We start from the raw sequence: 17,006 nt of genomic DNA on the forward strand, positions 1-17,006 counted from the left end.
CCGGAAATTATTAAATTTTCTAAAAAGACGTAAGTTTCTACAATTCATGCGATTTTCTTAACAAGAAGTTTTCGAGGCAGAAATTTTATACTTAACTCAAGAAACGTACGGTTTGGGCAGGAAATTCTTAAATTTCTGAAAAGACGTAAGTTTCAATTATAACTCGTGGAAGGTACGGTTTCGGCCGGAAATTATTAAATTTTCTAAAAAGACGTAAGTTTCTACAATTCATGCGATTTTCTTAACAAGAAGTTTTCGAGGCAGAAATTTTATACTTAACTCAAGAAACGTACGGTTTGGGCAGGAAATTCTTAAATTTCTGAAAAGACGTAAGTTTCAATTATAACTCGTGAAAGGTACGGTTTCGGCCGGAAATTATTAAATTTTCTAAAAATACGTAAGTTTCTACATCTCATGCGATTTTCTTAACCAGAAGTTTTCGAGGCAGAAATTTTATAACTCAAGAAATGTACGGTTTCTGTAGGAAATTCTTAAATTTCTGAAAAGACGTTAGTTTCAATTATAACCCGTGCAAGGAACGGTTTCGGCCGGAAATTATTAAATTTTCTAAAAAGACGTAAGTTTCTAAATCTCATGCGATTTTCTTAACCAGAAGTTTTCGAGGCAGAAATTTTATAACTCAAGAAATGTACGGTTTGGGCAGGAAATTCTTAAATTTCTGAAAAGACGTAAGTTTCAATTATAACTCGTGAAAGGTACGGTTTCGGCCGGAAATTATTAAATTTTCTAAAAAGACGTAAGTTTCTACATCTCATGCGATTTTCTTAACCAGAAGTTTTCGAGGCAGAAATTTTATAACTCAAGAAATGTACGGTTTAGGCAGGAAATTCTTAAATTTCTGAAAAGACGTAAGTTTCAATTATAACTCGTGGAAGGTACGGTTTCGGCCGGAAATTATTAAATTTTCTAAAAAGACGTAAGTTTCTACATCTCATGCGATTTTCTTAACCAGAAGTTTTCGAGGCAGAAATTTTATAACTCAAGAAATGTACGGTTTCTGTAGGAAATTCTTAAATTTCTGAAAAGACGTAAGTTTCAATTATAACCCGTGCAAGGAACGGTTTCGGCCGGAAATTATTAAATTTTCTAAAAAGACGTAAGTTTCTAAATCTCATGCGATTTTCTTAACCAGAAGCTTTCGAGGCAGAAATTTTATAACTCAAGAAATGTACGGTTTCTGTAGGAAATTCTTAAATTTCTGAAAAGACGTAAGTTTCAATTATAACCCGTGCAAGGTACGGTTTCGGCCGGAAATTATTAAATTTTCTAAAAAGACGTAAGTTTCTATATCTCATGCGATTTTCTTAACCAGAAGTTTTCGAGGCAGAAATTTTATAACTCAAGAAATGTACGGTTTGGGCAGGAAATTCTTAAATTTCTGAAAAGACGTAAGTTTCAATTATAACTCGTGAAAGGTATGGTTTCGGCCGGAAATTATTAAATTTTCTAAAAAGACGTAAGTTTCTACAATTCATGCGATTTTCTTAACAAGAAGTTTTCGAGGCAAAAATTTTATAACTCAAGAAATGTACGGTTTGGGCAGGAAATTCATAAATTTCTGAAAAGACGTAAGTTTCAATCATAACTCGTGAAAGGTACGGTTTCGGCCGGAAATTATTAAATTTTCTAAAAATACGTAAGTTTCTACATCTCATGCGATTTTCTTAACCAGAAGTTTTCGAGGCAGAAATTTTATAACTCAAGAAATGTACGGTTTCTGTAGGAAATTCTTAAATTTCTGAAAAGACGTAAGTTTCAATTATAACTCGTGAAAGGTACGGTTTCGGCCGGAAATTATTAAATTTTCTAAAAATACGTAAGTTTCTACATCTCATGCGATTTTCTTAACCAGAAGTTTTCGAGGCAGAAATTTTATAACTCAAGAAATGTACGGTTTAGGCAGGAAATTCTTAAATTTCTGAAAAGACGTAAGTTTCAATTATAACCCGTGCAAGGTACGGTTTCGGCCGGAAATTATTAAATTTTCTAAAAAGACGTAAGTTTCTACATCTCATGCGATTTTCTTAACCAGAAGTTTTCGAGGCAGAAATTTTATAACTCAAGAAACGTACGGTTTGGGCAGGAAATTCTTAAATTTCTGAAAAGACGTAAGTTTCAATTATAACCCGTGCAAGGTACGGTTTCGGCCGGAAATTATTAAATTTTCTAAAAAGACGTAAGTTTCTACATCTCATGCGATTTTCTTAACCAGAAGTTTTCGAGGCAGAAATTTTATAACTCAAGAAATGTACGGTTTAGGCAGGAAATTCTTAAATTTCTGAAAAGACGTAAGTTTCAATTATAACTCGTGGAAGGTACGGTTTCGGCCGGAAATTATTAAATTTTCTAAAAAGACGTAAGTTTCTACAATTCATGCGATTTTCTTAACAAGAAGTTTTCGAGGCAGAAATTTTATACTTAACTCAAGAAACGTACGGTTTGGGCAGGAAATTCTTAAATTTCTGAAAAGACGTAAGTTTCAATTATAACTCGTGAAAGGTACGGTTTCGGCCGGAAATTATTAAATTTTCTAAAAATACGTAAGTTTCTACATCTCATGCGATTTTCTTAACCAGAAGTTTTCGAGGCAGAAATTTTATAACTCAAGAAATGTACGGTTTCTGTAGGAAATTCTTAAATTTCTGAAAAGACGTAAGTTTCAATTATAACCCGTGCAAGGAACGGTTTCGGCCGGAAATTATTAAATTTTCTAAAAAGACGTAAGTTTCTACATCTCATGCGATTTTCTTAACCAGAAGTTTTTGAGGCAGAAATTTTATAACTCAAGAAATGTACGGTTTCTGTAGGAAATTCTTAAATTTCTGAAAAGACGTAAGTTTCAGTTATAACCCGTGCAAGGAACGGTTTCGGCCGGAAATTATTAAATTTTCTAAAAAGACGTAAGTTTCTAAATCTCATGCGATTTTCTTAACCAGAAGTTTTCGAGGCAGAAATTTTATAACTCAAGAAATGTACGGTTTCTGTAGGAAATTCTTAAATTTCTGAAAAGACGTAAGTTTCAATTATAACTCGTGAAAGGTACGGTTTCGGCCGGAAATTATTAAATTTTCTAAAAAGACGTAAGTTTCTACATCTCATGCGATTTTCTTAACCAGAAGTTTTCGAGGCAGAAATTTTATAACTCAAGAAATGTACGGTTTAGGCAGGAAATTCTTAAATTTCTGAAAAGACGTAAGTTTCAATTATAACTCGTGGAAGGTACGGTTTCGGCCGGAAATTATTAAATTTTCTAAAAAGACGTAAGTTTCTACATCTCATGCGATTTTCTTAACCAGAAGTTTTCGAGGCAGAAATTTTATAACTCAAGAAACGTACGGTTTGGGCAGGAAATTCTTAAATTTCTGAAAAGACGTAAGTTTCAATTATAACCCGTGCAAGGTACGGTTTCGGCCGGAAATTATTAAATTTTCTAAAAAGACGTAAGTTTCTACATCTCATGCGATTTTCTTAACCAGAAGTTTTCGAGGCAGAAATTTTATAACTCAAGAAATGTACGGTTTAGGCAGGAAATTCTTAAATTTCTGAAAAGACGTAAGTTTCAATTATAACCCGTGCAAGGAACGGTTTCGGCCGGAAATTATTAAATTTTCTAAAAAGACGTAAGTTTCTAAATCTCATGCGATTTTCTTAACCAGAAGTTTTCGAGGCAGAAATTTTATAACTCAAGAAATGTACGGTTTCTGTAGGAAATTCTTAAATTTCTGAAAAGACGTAAGTTTCAATTATAACTCGTGAAAGGTACGGTTTCGGCCGGAAATTATTAAATTTTCTAAAAAGACGTAAGTTTCTACAATTCATGCGATTTTCTTAAGAAGAAGTTTTCGAGGCAGAAATTTTATAACTCAAGAAATGTACGGTTTGGGCAGGAAATTCATAAATTTCTGAAAAGACGTAAGTTTCAATTATAATTCGTGAAAGGTACGGTTTCGGCCGGAAATTATTAAATTTTCTAAAAAGACGTTAGTTTCTACATCTCATGCTATTTTCTTAACCAGAAGTTTTCGAGGCAGAAATTTTATAACTCAAGAAATGTACCGTTTAGGCAGGAAATTCTTAAATTTCTGAAAAGACGTAAGTTTCAATTATAACTCGTGAAAGGTACGGTTTCGGCCGGAAATTATTAAATTTTCTAAAAAGACGTAAGTTTCTACAATTCATGCGATTTTCTTAACAAGAAGTTTTCGAGGCAGAAATTTTATAACTCAAGAAATGTACGGTTTGGGCAGGAAATTCATAAATTTCTGAAAAGACGTAAGTTTCAATTATAACACGTGAAAGGTACGGTTTCGGCCGGAAATTATTAAATTTTCTAAAAAGGCGTAAGTTTCTACATCTCATGCGATTTTCTTCACCAGAAGTTTTCGAGGCAGAAATTTTATAACTGAAAAAATGTACCGTTTAGGCAGGAAATTCTTAAATTTCTGAAAAGACGTAAGTTTCAATTATAACTCGTGGAAGGTACGGTTTCGGCCGGAAATTATTAAATTTTCTAAAAAGACGTAAGTTTCTACAATTCATGCGATTTTCTTAACAAGAAGTTTTCGAGGCAGAAATTTTATAACTCAAGAAATGTACGGTTTGGGCAGGAAATTCTTAAATTTCTGAAAAGACGTAAGTTTCAATTATAACCCGTGAAAGGTACGGTTTCGGCCGGAAATTATTAAATTTTCTAAAAAGACGTAAGTTTCTACAATTCATGCGATTTTCTTAACAAGAAGTTTTCGAGGCAGAAATTTTATACTTAACTCAAGAAACGTACGGTTTGGGCAGGAAATTCTTAAATTTCTGAAAAGACGTAAGTTTCAATTATAACCCGTGAAAGGTACGGTTTCGGCCGGAAATTATTAAATTTTCTAAAAAGACGTAAGTTTCTACAATTCATGCGATTTTCTTAACAAGAAGTTTTCGAGGCAGAAATTTTATACTTAACTCAAGAAACGTACGGTTTGGGCAGGAAATTCTTAAATTTCTGAAAAGACGTAAGTTTCAATTATAACCCGTGAAAGGTACGGTTTCGGCCGGAAATTATTAAATTTTCTAAAAAGACGTAAGTTTCTACAATTCATGCGATTTTCTTAACAAGAAGTTTTCGAGGCAGAAATTTTATACTTAACTCAAGAAACGTACGGTTTGGGCAGGAAATTCTTAAATTTCTGAAAAGACGTAAGTTTCAATTATAACACGTGAAAGGTACGGTTTCGGCCGGAAATTATTAAATTTTCTAAAAAGACGTAAGTTTCTACATCTCATGCGATTTTCTTCACCAGAAGTTTTCGAGGCAGAAATTTTATAACTCAAGAAATGTACGGTTTCTGTAGGAAATTCTTAAATTTCTGAAAAGACGTAAGTTTCAATTATAACTCGTGAAAGGTACGGTTTCGGCCGGAAATTATTAAATTTTCTAAAAAGACGTAAGTTTCTACATCTCATGCGATTTTCTTAACCAGAAGTTTTCGAGGCAGAAATTTTATAACTCAAGAAATGTACGGTTTAGGCAGGAAATTCTTAAATTTCTGAAAAGACGTAAGTTTCAATTATAACTCGTGGAAGGTACGGTTTCGGCCGGAAATTATTAAATTTTCTAAAAAGACGTAAGTTTCTACATCTCATGCGATTTTCTTAACCAGAAGTTTTCGAGGCAGAAATTTTATAACTCAAGAAATGTACGGTTTAGGCAGGAAATTCTTAAATTTCTGAAAAGACGTAAGTTTCAATTATAACTCGTGGAAGGTACGGTTTCGGCCGGAAATTATTAAATTTTCTAAAAAGACGTAAGTTTCTACAATTCATGCGATTTTCTTAACAAGAAGTTTTCGAGGCAGAAATTTTATACTTAACTCAAGAAACGTACGGTTTGGGCAGGAAATTCTTAAATTTCTGAAAAGACGTAAGTTTCAATTATAACCCGTGAAAGGTACGGTTTCGGCCGGAAATTATTAAATTTTCTAAAAAGACGTAAGTTTCTACAATTCATGCGATTTTCTTAACAAGAAGTTTTCGAGGCAGAAATTTTATACTTAACTCAAGAAACGTACGGTTTGGGCAGGAAATTCTTAAATTTCTGAAAAGACGTAAGTTTCAATTATAACACGTGAAAGGTCCGGTTTCGGCCGGAAATTATTAAATTTTCTAAAAAGACGTAAGTTTCTACATCTCATGCGATTTTCTTCACCAGAAGTTTTCGAGGCAGAAATTTTATAACTCAAGAAATGTACGGTTTCTGTAGGAAATTCTTAAATTTCTGAAAAGACGTAAGTTTCAATTATAACTCGTGAAAGGTACGGTTTCGGCCGGAAATTATTAAATTTTCTAAAAAGACGTAAGTTTCTACATCTCATGCGATTTTCTTAACCAGAAGTTTTCGAGGCAGAAATTTTATAACTCAAGAAATGTACGGTTTAGGCAGGAAATTCTTAAATTTCTGAAAAGACGTAAGTTTCAATTATAACTCGTGGAAGGTACGGTTTCGGCCGGAAATTATTAAATTTTCTAAAAAGACGTAAGTTTCTACATCTCATGCGATTTTCTTAACCAGAAGTTTTCGAGGCAGAAATTTTATAACTCAAGAAATGTACGGTTTAGGCAGGAAATTCTTAAATTTCTGAAAAGACGTAAGTTTCAATTATAACTCGTGGAAGGTACGGTTTCGGCCGGAAATTATTAAATTTTCTAAAAAGACGTAAGTTTCTACATCTCATGCGATTTTCTTAACCAGAAGTTTTCGAGGAAGAAATTTTATAACTCAAGAAATGTACGGTTTGGGCAGGAAATTCTTAAATTTCTGAAAAGACGTAAGATTCAATTATAACTCGTGAAAGGTACGGTTTCGGCCGGAAATTATTAAATTTTCTAAAAAGACGTAAGTTTCTACATCTCATGCTATTTTCTTAACCAGAAGTTTTCGAGGCAGAAATTTTATAACTCAAGAAATGTACGGTTTGGGCAGGAAATTCTTAAATTTCTGAAAAGACGTAAGTTTCAATTATAACTCGTGAAAGGTACGGTTTCGGCCAGAAATTATTAAATTTTCTAAAAAAACGTTAGTTTCTACATCTCATGCTATTTTCTTAACCAGAAGTTTTCGAGGCAGAAATTTTATAACTCAAGAAATGTACGGTTTGGGCAGGAAATTCTTAAATTTTTGAAAAGACGTAAGTTTCAATTATAACTCGTGAAAGGTACGGTTTCGGCCGGAAATTATTAAATTTTCTAAAAAGACGTAAGTTTCTACATCTCATGCGATTTTCTTAACCAGAAGTTTCGAGGCAGAAATTTTATAACTCAAGAAATGTACGGTTTCTGTAGGAAATTCTTAAATTTCTGAAAAGACGTAAGTTTCTACATCTCATGCGAATTTCTTAACCAGAAGTTTTCGAGGCAGAAATTTTATAACTCAAGAAATGTACGGTTTGGGCAGGAAATTCTTAAATTTCTGAAAAGACGTAAGTTTCAATTATAACCCGTGAAAGGTACGGTTTCGGCCGGAAATTATTAAATTTTCTAAAAAGACGTAAGTTTCTACATCTCATGCGATTTTCTTAACCAGAAGTTTTCGAGGCAGAAATTTTATACTTAACTCAAGAAACGTACGGTTTGGGCAGGAAATTCTTAAATTTCTGAAAAGACGTAAATTTCAATTATAACCCGTGAAAGGTACGGTTTCGGCCGGAAATTATTAAATTTTCTAAAAAGACGTAAGTTTCTACATCTCATGCGATTTTCTTAACCAAAAGTTTTCGAGGCAGAAATTTTATAACTCAAGAAATGTACGGTTTGGGCAGGAAATTCTTAAATTTCTGAAAAGACATAAGTTTCAATTATAACTCGTGAAAGGTACGGTTTCGGCCGGAAATTATTAAATTTTCTAAAAAGACGTAAGTTTCTACAATTCATGCGATTTTCTTAACCAGAAGTTTTCGAGGCAGAAATTTTATAACTCAAGAAATGTACGGTTTAGGCAGGAAATTCTTAAATTTCTGAAAAGACGTAAGTTTCAATTATAACCCGTGCAAGGTACGGTTTCGGCCGGAAATTATTAAATTTTCTAAAAAGACGTAAGTTTCTACAATTCATGCGATTTTCTTAACAAGAAGTTTTCGAGGCAGAAATTTTATACTTAACTCAAGAAACGTACGGTTTGGGCAGGAAATTCTTAAATTTCTGAAAAGACGTAAGTTTCAATTATAACTCGTGAAAGGTACGGTTTCGGCCGGAAATTATTAAATTTTCTAAAAAGACGTAAGTTTCTACATCTCATGCGATTTTCTTAACCAGAAGTTTTCGAGGCAGAAATTTTATAACTCAAGAAATGCACGGTTTGGGCAGGAAATTCTTAAATTTCTGAAAAGACGTAAGTTTCAATTATAACTCGTGAAAGGTACGGTTTCGGCCGGAAATTATTAAATTTTCTAAAAATACGTAAGTTTCTACATCTCATGCGATTTTCTTAACCAGAAGTTTTCGAGGCAGAAATTTTATAACTCAAGAAATGTACGGTTTCTGTAGGAAATTCTTAAATTTCTGAAAAGACGTAAGTTTCAATTATAACCCGTGCAAGGTACGGTTTCGGCCGGAAATTATTAAATTTTCTAAAAAGACGTAAGTTTCTACAATTCATGCGATTTTCTTAACATGAAGTTTTCGAGGCAGAAATTTTATAACTCAAGAAATGTACGGTTTAGGCAGGAAATTCTTAAATTTCTGAAAAGACGTAAGTTTCAATTATAACTCGTGAAAGGTACGGTTTCGGCCGGAAATTATTAAATTTTCTAAAAAGACGTAAGTTTCTACATCTCATGCTATTTTCTTAACCAGAAGTTTTCGAGGCAGAAATTTTATAACTCAAGAAATGTACGGTTTGGGCAGGAAATTCTTAAATTTCTGAAAAGACGTAAGTTTCAATTATAACTCGTGAAAGGAACGGTTTCGGCCAGAAATTATTAAATTTTCTAAAAAAACGTTAGTTTCTACATCTCATGCTATTTTCTTAACCAGAAGTTTTCGAGGCAGAAATTTTATAACTCAAGAAATGTACGGTTTGGGCAGGAAATTCTTAAATTTTTGAAAAGACGTAAGTTTCAATTATAACTCGTGAAAGGTACGGTTTCGGCCAGAAATTATTAAATTTTCTAAAAAAACGTTAGTTTCTACATCTCATGCTATTTTCTTAACCAGAAGTTTTCGAGGCAGAAATTTTATAACTCAAGAAATGTACGGTTTGGGCAGGAAATTCTTAAATTTTTGAAAAGACGTAAGTTTCAATTATAACTCGTGAAAGGTACGGTTTCGGCCGGAAATTATTAAATTTTCTAAAAAGACGTAAGTTTCTACATCTCATGCTATTTTCTTAACCAGAAGTTTTCGAGGCAGAAATTTTATAACTCAAGAAATGTACGGTTTGGGCAGGAAATTCTTAAATTTCTGAAAAGACGTAAGTTTCAATTATAACTCGTGAAAGGTACGGTTTCGGCCAGAAATTATTAAATTTTCTAAAAAAACGTTAGTTTCTACATCTCATGCTATTTTCTTAACCAGAAGTTTTCGAGGCAGAAATTTTATAACTCAAGAAATGTACGGTTTGGGCAGGAAATTCTTAAATTTTTGAAAAGACGTAAGTTTCAATTATAACTCGTGAAAGGTACGGTTTCGGCCGGAAATTATTAAATTTTCTAAAAAGACGTAAGTTTCTACATCTCATGCGATTTTCTTAACCAGAAGTTTCGAGGCAGAAATTTTATAACTCAAGAAATGTACGGTTTGGGCAGGAAATTCTTAAATTTCTGAAAAGACGTAAGTTTCAATTATAACCCGTGAAAGGTACGGTTTCGGCCGGAAATTATTAAATTTTCTAAAAAGACGTAAGTTTCTACATCTCATGCGATTTTCTTAACCAGAAGTTTTCGAGGCAGAAATTTTATACTTAACTCAAGAAACGTACGGTTTGGGCAGGAAATTCTTAAATTTCTGAAAAGACGTAAATTTCAATTATAACCCGTGAAAGGTACGGTTTCGGCCGGAAATTATTAAATTTTCTAAAAAGACGTAAGTTTCTACATCTCATGCGATTTTCTTAACCAAAAGTTTTCGAGGCAGAAATTTTATAACTCAAGAAATGTACGGTTTGGGCAGGAAATTCTTAAATTTCTGAAAAGACATAAGTTTCAATTATAACTCGTGAAAGGTACGGTTTCGGCCGGAAATTATTAAATTTTCTAAAAAGACGTAAGTTTCTACAATTCATGCGATTTTCTTAACCAGAAGTTTTCGAGGCAGAAATTTTATAACTCAAGAAATGTACGGTTTAGGCAGGAAATTCTTAAATTTCTGAAAAGACGTAAGTTTCAATTATAACTCGTGAAAGGTACGGTTTCGGCCGGAAATTATTAAATTTTCTAAAAAGACGTAAGTTTCTACATCTCATGCGATTTTCTTAACCAGAAGTTTTCGAGGCAGAAATTTTATAACTCAAGAAATGCACGGTTTGGGCAGGAAATTCTTAAATTTCTGAAAAGACGTAAGTTTCAATTATAACTCGTGAAAGGTACGGTTTCGGCCGGAAATTATTAAATTTTCTAAAAATACGTAAGTTTCTACATCTCATGCGATTTTCTTAACCAGAAGTTTTCGAGGCAGAAATTTTATAACTCAAGAAATGTACGGTTTCTGTAGGAAATTCTTAAATTTCTGAAAAGACGTAAGTTTCAATTATAACCCGTGCAAGGTACGGTTTCGGCCGGAAATTATTAAATTTTCTAAAAAGACGTAAGTTTCTACAATTCATGCGATTTTCTTAACATGAAGTTTTCGAGGCAGAAATTTTATAACTCAAGAAATGTACGGTTTAGGCAGGAAATTCTTAAATTTCTGAAAAGACGTAAGTTTCAATTATAACTCGTGAAAGGTACGGTTTCGGCCGGAAATTATTAAATTTTCTAAAAAGACGTAAGTTTCTACATCTCATGCTATTTTCTTAACCAGAAGTTTTCGAGGCAGAAATTTTATAACTCAAGAAATGTACGGTTTGGGCAGGAAATTCTTAAATTTCTGAAAATACGTAAGTTTCAATAATAACTCATGAAAGGTACGGTTTCGGCCGGAAATTATTAAATTTTCTAAAAAGACGTAAGTTTCTACATCTCATGCTATTTTCTTAACCAGAAGTTTTCGAGGCAGAAATTTTATAACTCAAGAAATGTACGGTTTAGGCAGGAAATTCTTAAATTTCTGAAAAGACGTAAGTTTCAATTATAACTCGTGGAAGGTACGGTTTCGGCCGGAAATTATTAAATTTTCTAAAAAGACGTAAGTTTCTACAATTCATGCGATTTTCTTAACCAGAAGTTTTCGAGGCAGAAATTTTATAACTCAAGAAATGTACGGTTTGGGCAGGAAATTCTTAAATTTCTGAAAAGACGTAAGTTTCAATTATAACTCGTGAAAGGTACGGTTTCGGCCGGAAATTATTAAATTTTCTAAAAATACGTAAGTTTCTACATCTCATGCGATTTTCTTAACCAGAAGTTTTCGAGGCAGAAATTTTATAACTCAAGAAATGTACGGTTTCTGTAGGAAATTCTTAAATTTCTGAAAAGACGTAAGTTTCAATTATAACCCGTGCAAGGTACGGTTTCGGCCGGAAATTATTAAATTTTCTAAAAAGACGTAAGTTTCTACATCTCATGCGATTTTCTTAACCAGAAGTTTTCGAGGCAGAAATTTTATAACTCAAGAAATGTACGGTTTAGGCAGGAAATTCTTAAATTTCTGAAAAGACGTAAGTTTCAATTATAACTCGTGGAAGGTACGGTTTCGGCCGGAAATTATTAAATTTTCTAAAAAGACGTAAGTTTCTACAATTCATGCGATTTTCTTAACAAGAAGTTTTCGATGCAGAAATTTTATACTTAACTCAAGAAACGTACGGTTTGGGCAGGAAATTCTTAAATTTCTGAAAAGACGTAAGTTTCAATTATAACTCGTGAAAGGTACGGTTTCGGCCGGAAATTATTAAATTTTCTAAAAAGACGTAAGTTTCTACAATTCATGCGATTTTCTTAACCAGAAGTTTTCGAGGCAGAAATTTTATAACTCAAGAAATGTACGGTTTCTGTAGGAAATTCTTAAATTTCTGAAAAGACGTAAGTTTCTACATCTCATGCGATTTTCTTAACCAGAAGTTTTCGAGGCAGAAATTTTATAACTCAAGAAATGTACGGTTTAGGCAGGAAATTCTTAAATTTCTGAAAAGACGTAAGTTTCAATTATAACTCGTGGAAGGTACGGTTTCGGCCGGAAATTATTAAATTTTCTAAAAAGACGTAAGTTTCTACAATTCATGCGATTTTCTTAACAAGAAGTTTTCGAGGCAGAAATTTTATACTTAACTCAAGAAACGTACGGTTTGGGCAGGAAATTCTTAAATTTCTGAAAAGACGTAAGTTTCAATTATAACCCGTGCAAGGTACGGTTTCGGCCGGAAATTATTAAATTTTCTAAAAAGACGTAAGTTTCTACAATTCATGCGATGATCTTATCCAGAAGTTTTCGAGGCAGAAATTTAAAACTCAAGAAATGTACGGTTTGGGCAGGAAATTCTTAAATTTCTGAAAAGACGTAAGTTTCAATTATAACTCGTGAAAGGTACGGTTTCGGCCGGAAATTATTAAATTTTCTAAAAAAACGTTAGTTTCTACATCTCATGCGATTTTCTTAACCAGAAGTTTTCGAGGCAGAAATTTTATAACTCAAGAAATGTACGGTTTGGGCAGGAAATTCTTAAATTTCTGAAAAGACGTAAGTTTCAATTATAACCCGTGCAAGGTACGGTTTCGGCCGGAAATTATTAAATTTTCTAAAAAGACGTAAGTTTCTACATCTCATGCTATTTTCTTAACCAGAAGTTTTCGAGGCAGAAATTTTATAACTCAAGAAATGTACGGTTTGGGCAGGAAATTCTTAAATTTCTGAAAAGACGTAAGTTTCAATTATAACTCGTGGAAGGTACGGTTTCGGCCGGAAATTATTAAATTTTCTAAAAAGACGTAAGTTTCTACAATTCATGCGATTTTCTTAACCAGAAGTTTTCGAGGCAGAAATTTTATAACTCAAGAAATGTACGGTTTGGGCAGGAAATTCTTAAATTTCTGAAAAGACGTAAGTTTCAATTATAACTCGTGAAAGGTACGGTTTCGGCCGGAAATTATTAAATTTTCTAAAAATACGTAAGTTTCTACATCTCATGCGATTTTCTTAACCAGAAGTTTTCGAGGCAGAAATTTTATAACTCAAGAAATGTACGGTTTCTGTAGGAAATTCTTAAATTTCTGAAAAGACGTAAGTTTCAATTATAACCCGTGCAAGGTACGGTTTCGGCCGGAAATTATTAAATTTTCTAAAAAGACGTAAGTTTCTACATCTCATGCGATTTTCTTAACCAGAAGTTTTCGAGGCAGAAATTTTATAACTCAAGAAATGTACGGTTTAGGCAGGAAATTCTTAAATTTCTGAAAAGACGTAAGTTTCAATTATAACTCGTGGAAGGTACGGTTTCGGCCGGAAATTATTAAATTTTCTAAAAAGACGTAAGTTTCTACAATTCATGCGATTTTCTTAACAAGAAGTTTTCGATGCAGAAATTTTATACTTAACTCAAGAAACGTACGGTTTGGGCAGGAAATTCTTAAATTTCTGAAAAGACGTAAGTTTCAATTATAACTCGTGAAAGGTACGGTTTCGGCCGGAAATTATTAAATTTTCTAAAAAGACGTAAGTTTCTACAATTCATGCGATTTTCTTAACCAGAAGTTTTCGAGGCAGAAATTTTATAACTCAAGAAATGTACGGTTTCTGTAGGAAATTCTTAAATTTCTGAAAAGACGTAAGTTTCTACATCTCATGCGATTTTCTTAACCAGAAGTTTTCGAGGCAGAAATTTTATAACTCAAGAAATGTACGGTTTAGGCAGGAAATTCTTAAATTTCTGAAAAGACGTAAGTTTCAATTATAACTCGTGGAAGGTACGGTTTCGGCCGGAAATTATTAAATTTTCTAAAAAGACGTAAGTTTCTACAATTCATGCGATTTTCTTAACAAGAAGTTTTCGAGGCAGAAATTTTATACTTAACTCAAGAAACGTACGGTTTGGGCAGGAAATTCTTAAATTTCTGAAAAGACGTAAGTTTCAATTATAACCCGTGCAAGGTACGGTTTCGGCCGGAAATTATTAAATTTTCTAAAAAGACGTAAGTTTCTACAATTCATGCGATGATCTTATCCAGAAGTTTTCGAGGCAGAAATTTAAAACTCAAGAAATGTACGGTTTGGGCAGGAAATTCTTAAATTTCTGAAAAGACGTAAGTTTCAATTATAACTCGTGAAAGGTACGGTTTCGGCCGGAAATTATTAAATTTTCTAAAAAAACGTTAGTTTCTACATCTCATGCGATTTTCTTAACCAGAAGTTTTCGAGGCAGAAATTTTATAACTCAAGAAATGTACGGTTTGGGCAGGAAATTCTTAAATTTCTGAAAAGACGTAAGTTTCAATTATAACCCGTGCAAGGTACGGTTTCGGCCGGAAATTATTAAATTTTCTAAAAAGACGTAAGTTTCTACATCTCATGCTATTTTCTTAACCAGAAGTTTTCGAGGCAGAAATTTTATAACTCAAGAAATGTACGGTTTGGGCAGGAAATTCTTAAATTTCTGAAAAGACGTAAGTTTCAATTATAACTCGTGAAAGGTACGGTTTCGGCCGGAAATTATTAAATTTTCTAAAAATACGTAAGTTTCTACATCTCATGCGATTTTCTTAACCAGAAGTTTTCGAGGCAGAAATTTTATAACTCAAGAAATGTACGGTTTCTGTAGGAAATTCTTAAATTTCTGAAAAGACGTAAGTTTCAATTATAACCCGTGCAAGGTACGGTTTCGGCCGGAAATTATTAAATTTTCTAAAAAGACGTAAGTTTCTACATCTCATGCGATTTTCTTAACCAGAAGTTTTCGAGGCAGAAATTTTATAACTCAAGAAATGTACGGTTTAGGCAGGAAATTCTTAAATTTCTGAAAAGACGTAAGTTTCAATTATAACTCGTGGAAGGTACGGTTTCGGCCGGAAATTATTAAATTTTCTAAAAAGACGTAAGTTTCTACAATTCATGCGATTTTCTTAACAAGAAGTTTTCGATGCAGAAAATTTATACTTAACTCAAGAAACGTACGGTTTGGGCAGGAAATTCTTAAATTTCTGAAAAGACGTAAGTTTCAATTATAACTCGTGAAAGGTACGGTTTCGGCCGGAAATTATTAAATTTTCTAAAAAGACGTAAGTTTCTACAATTCATGCGATTTTCTTAACCAGAAGTTTTCGAGGCAGAAATTTTATAACTCAAGAAATGTACGGTTTCTGTAGGAAATTCTTAAATTTCTGAAAAGACGTAAGTTTCTACATCTCATGCGATTTTCTTAACCAGAAGTTTTCGAGGCAGAAATTTTATAACTCAAGAAATGTACGGTTTAGGCAGGAAATTCTTAAATTTCTGAAAAGACGTAAGTTTCAATTATAACTCGTGGAAGGTACGGTTTCGGCCGGAAATTATTAAATTTTCTAAAAAGACGTAAGTTTCTACAATTCATGCGATTTTCTTAACAAGAAGTTTTCGAGGCAGAAATTTTATACTTAACTCAAGAAACGTACGGTTTGGGCAGGAAATTCTTAAATTTCTGAAAAGACGTAAGTTTCAATTATAACCCGTGCAAGGTACGGTTTCGGCCGGAAATTATTAAATTTTCTAAAAAGACGTAAGTTTCTACAATTCATGCGATGATCTTATCCAGAAGTTTTCGAGGCAGAAATTTAAAACTCAAGAAATGTACGGTTTGGGCAGGAAATTCTTAAATTTCTGAAAAGACGTAAGTTTCAATTATAACTCGTGAAAGGTACGGTTTCGGCCGGAAATTATTAAATTTTCTAAAAAAACGTTAGTTTCTACATCTCATGCGATTTTCTTAACCAGAAGTTTTCGAGGCAGAAATTTTATAACTCAAGAAATGTACGGTTTGGGCAGGAAATTCTTAAATTTCTGAAAAGACGTAAGTTTCAATTATAACCCGTGCAAGGTACGGTTTCGGCCGGAAATTATTAAATTTTCTAAAAAGACGTAAGTTTCTACATCTCATGCTATTTTCTTAACCAGAAGTTTTCGAGGCAGAAATTTTATAACTCAAGAAATGTACGGTTTGGGCAGGAAATTCTTAAATTTCTGAAAAGACGTAAGTTTCAATTATAACTCGTGAAAGGTACGGTTTCGGCCGGAAATTATTAAATTTTCTAAAAATACGTAAGTTTCTACATCTCATGCGATTTTCTTAACCAGAAGTTTTCGAGGCAGAAATTTTATAACTCAAGAAATGTACGGTTTGGGCAGGAAATTCTTAAATTTCTGAAAAGACGTAAGTTTCAATTATAACTCGTGAAAGGTACGGTTTCGGCCGGAAATTATTAAATTTTCTAAAAAGACGTAAGTTTCTACATCTCATGCGATTTTCTTAACCAGAAGTTTTCGAAGCAGAAATTTTATAACTCAAGAAATGTACGGTTTGGGCAGGAAATTCTTAAATTTCTGAAAAGACGTAAGTTTCAATTATAACTCGTGAAAGGTACGGTTTCGGCCGGAAATTATTAAATTTTCTAAAAATACGTAAGTTTCTACATCTCATGCGATTTTCTTAACCAGAAGTTTTCGAGGCAGAAATTTTATAACTCAAGAAATGTACGGTTTCTGTAGGAAATTCTTAAATTTCTGAAAAGACGTAAGTTTCAATTATAACCCGTGCAAGGTACGGTTTCGGCCGGAAATTATTAAATTTTCTAAAAAGACGTAAGTTTCTACAATTCATGCGATTTTCTTAACATGAAGTTTTCGAGGCAGAAATTTTATAACTCAAGAAATGTACGGTTTAGGCA

The sequence above is a fragment of the Tenebrio molitor genome, chromosome 3 (genome assembly GCF_963966145.1).
Source record: "Tenebrio molitor chromosome 3, icTenMoli1.1, whole genome shotgun sequence".
Classification (NCBI taxonomy): Eukaryota; Metazoa; Arthropoda; class Insecta; order Coleoptera; family Tenebrionidae; genus Tenebrio; species Tenebrio molitor.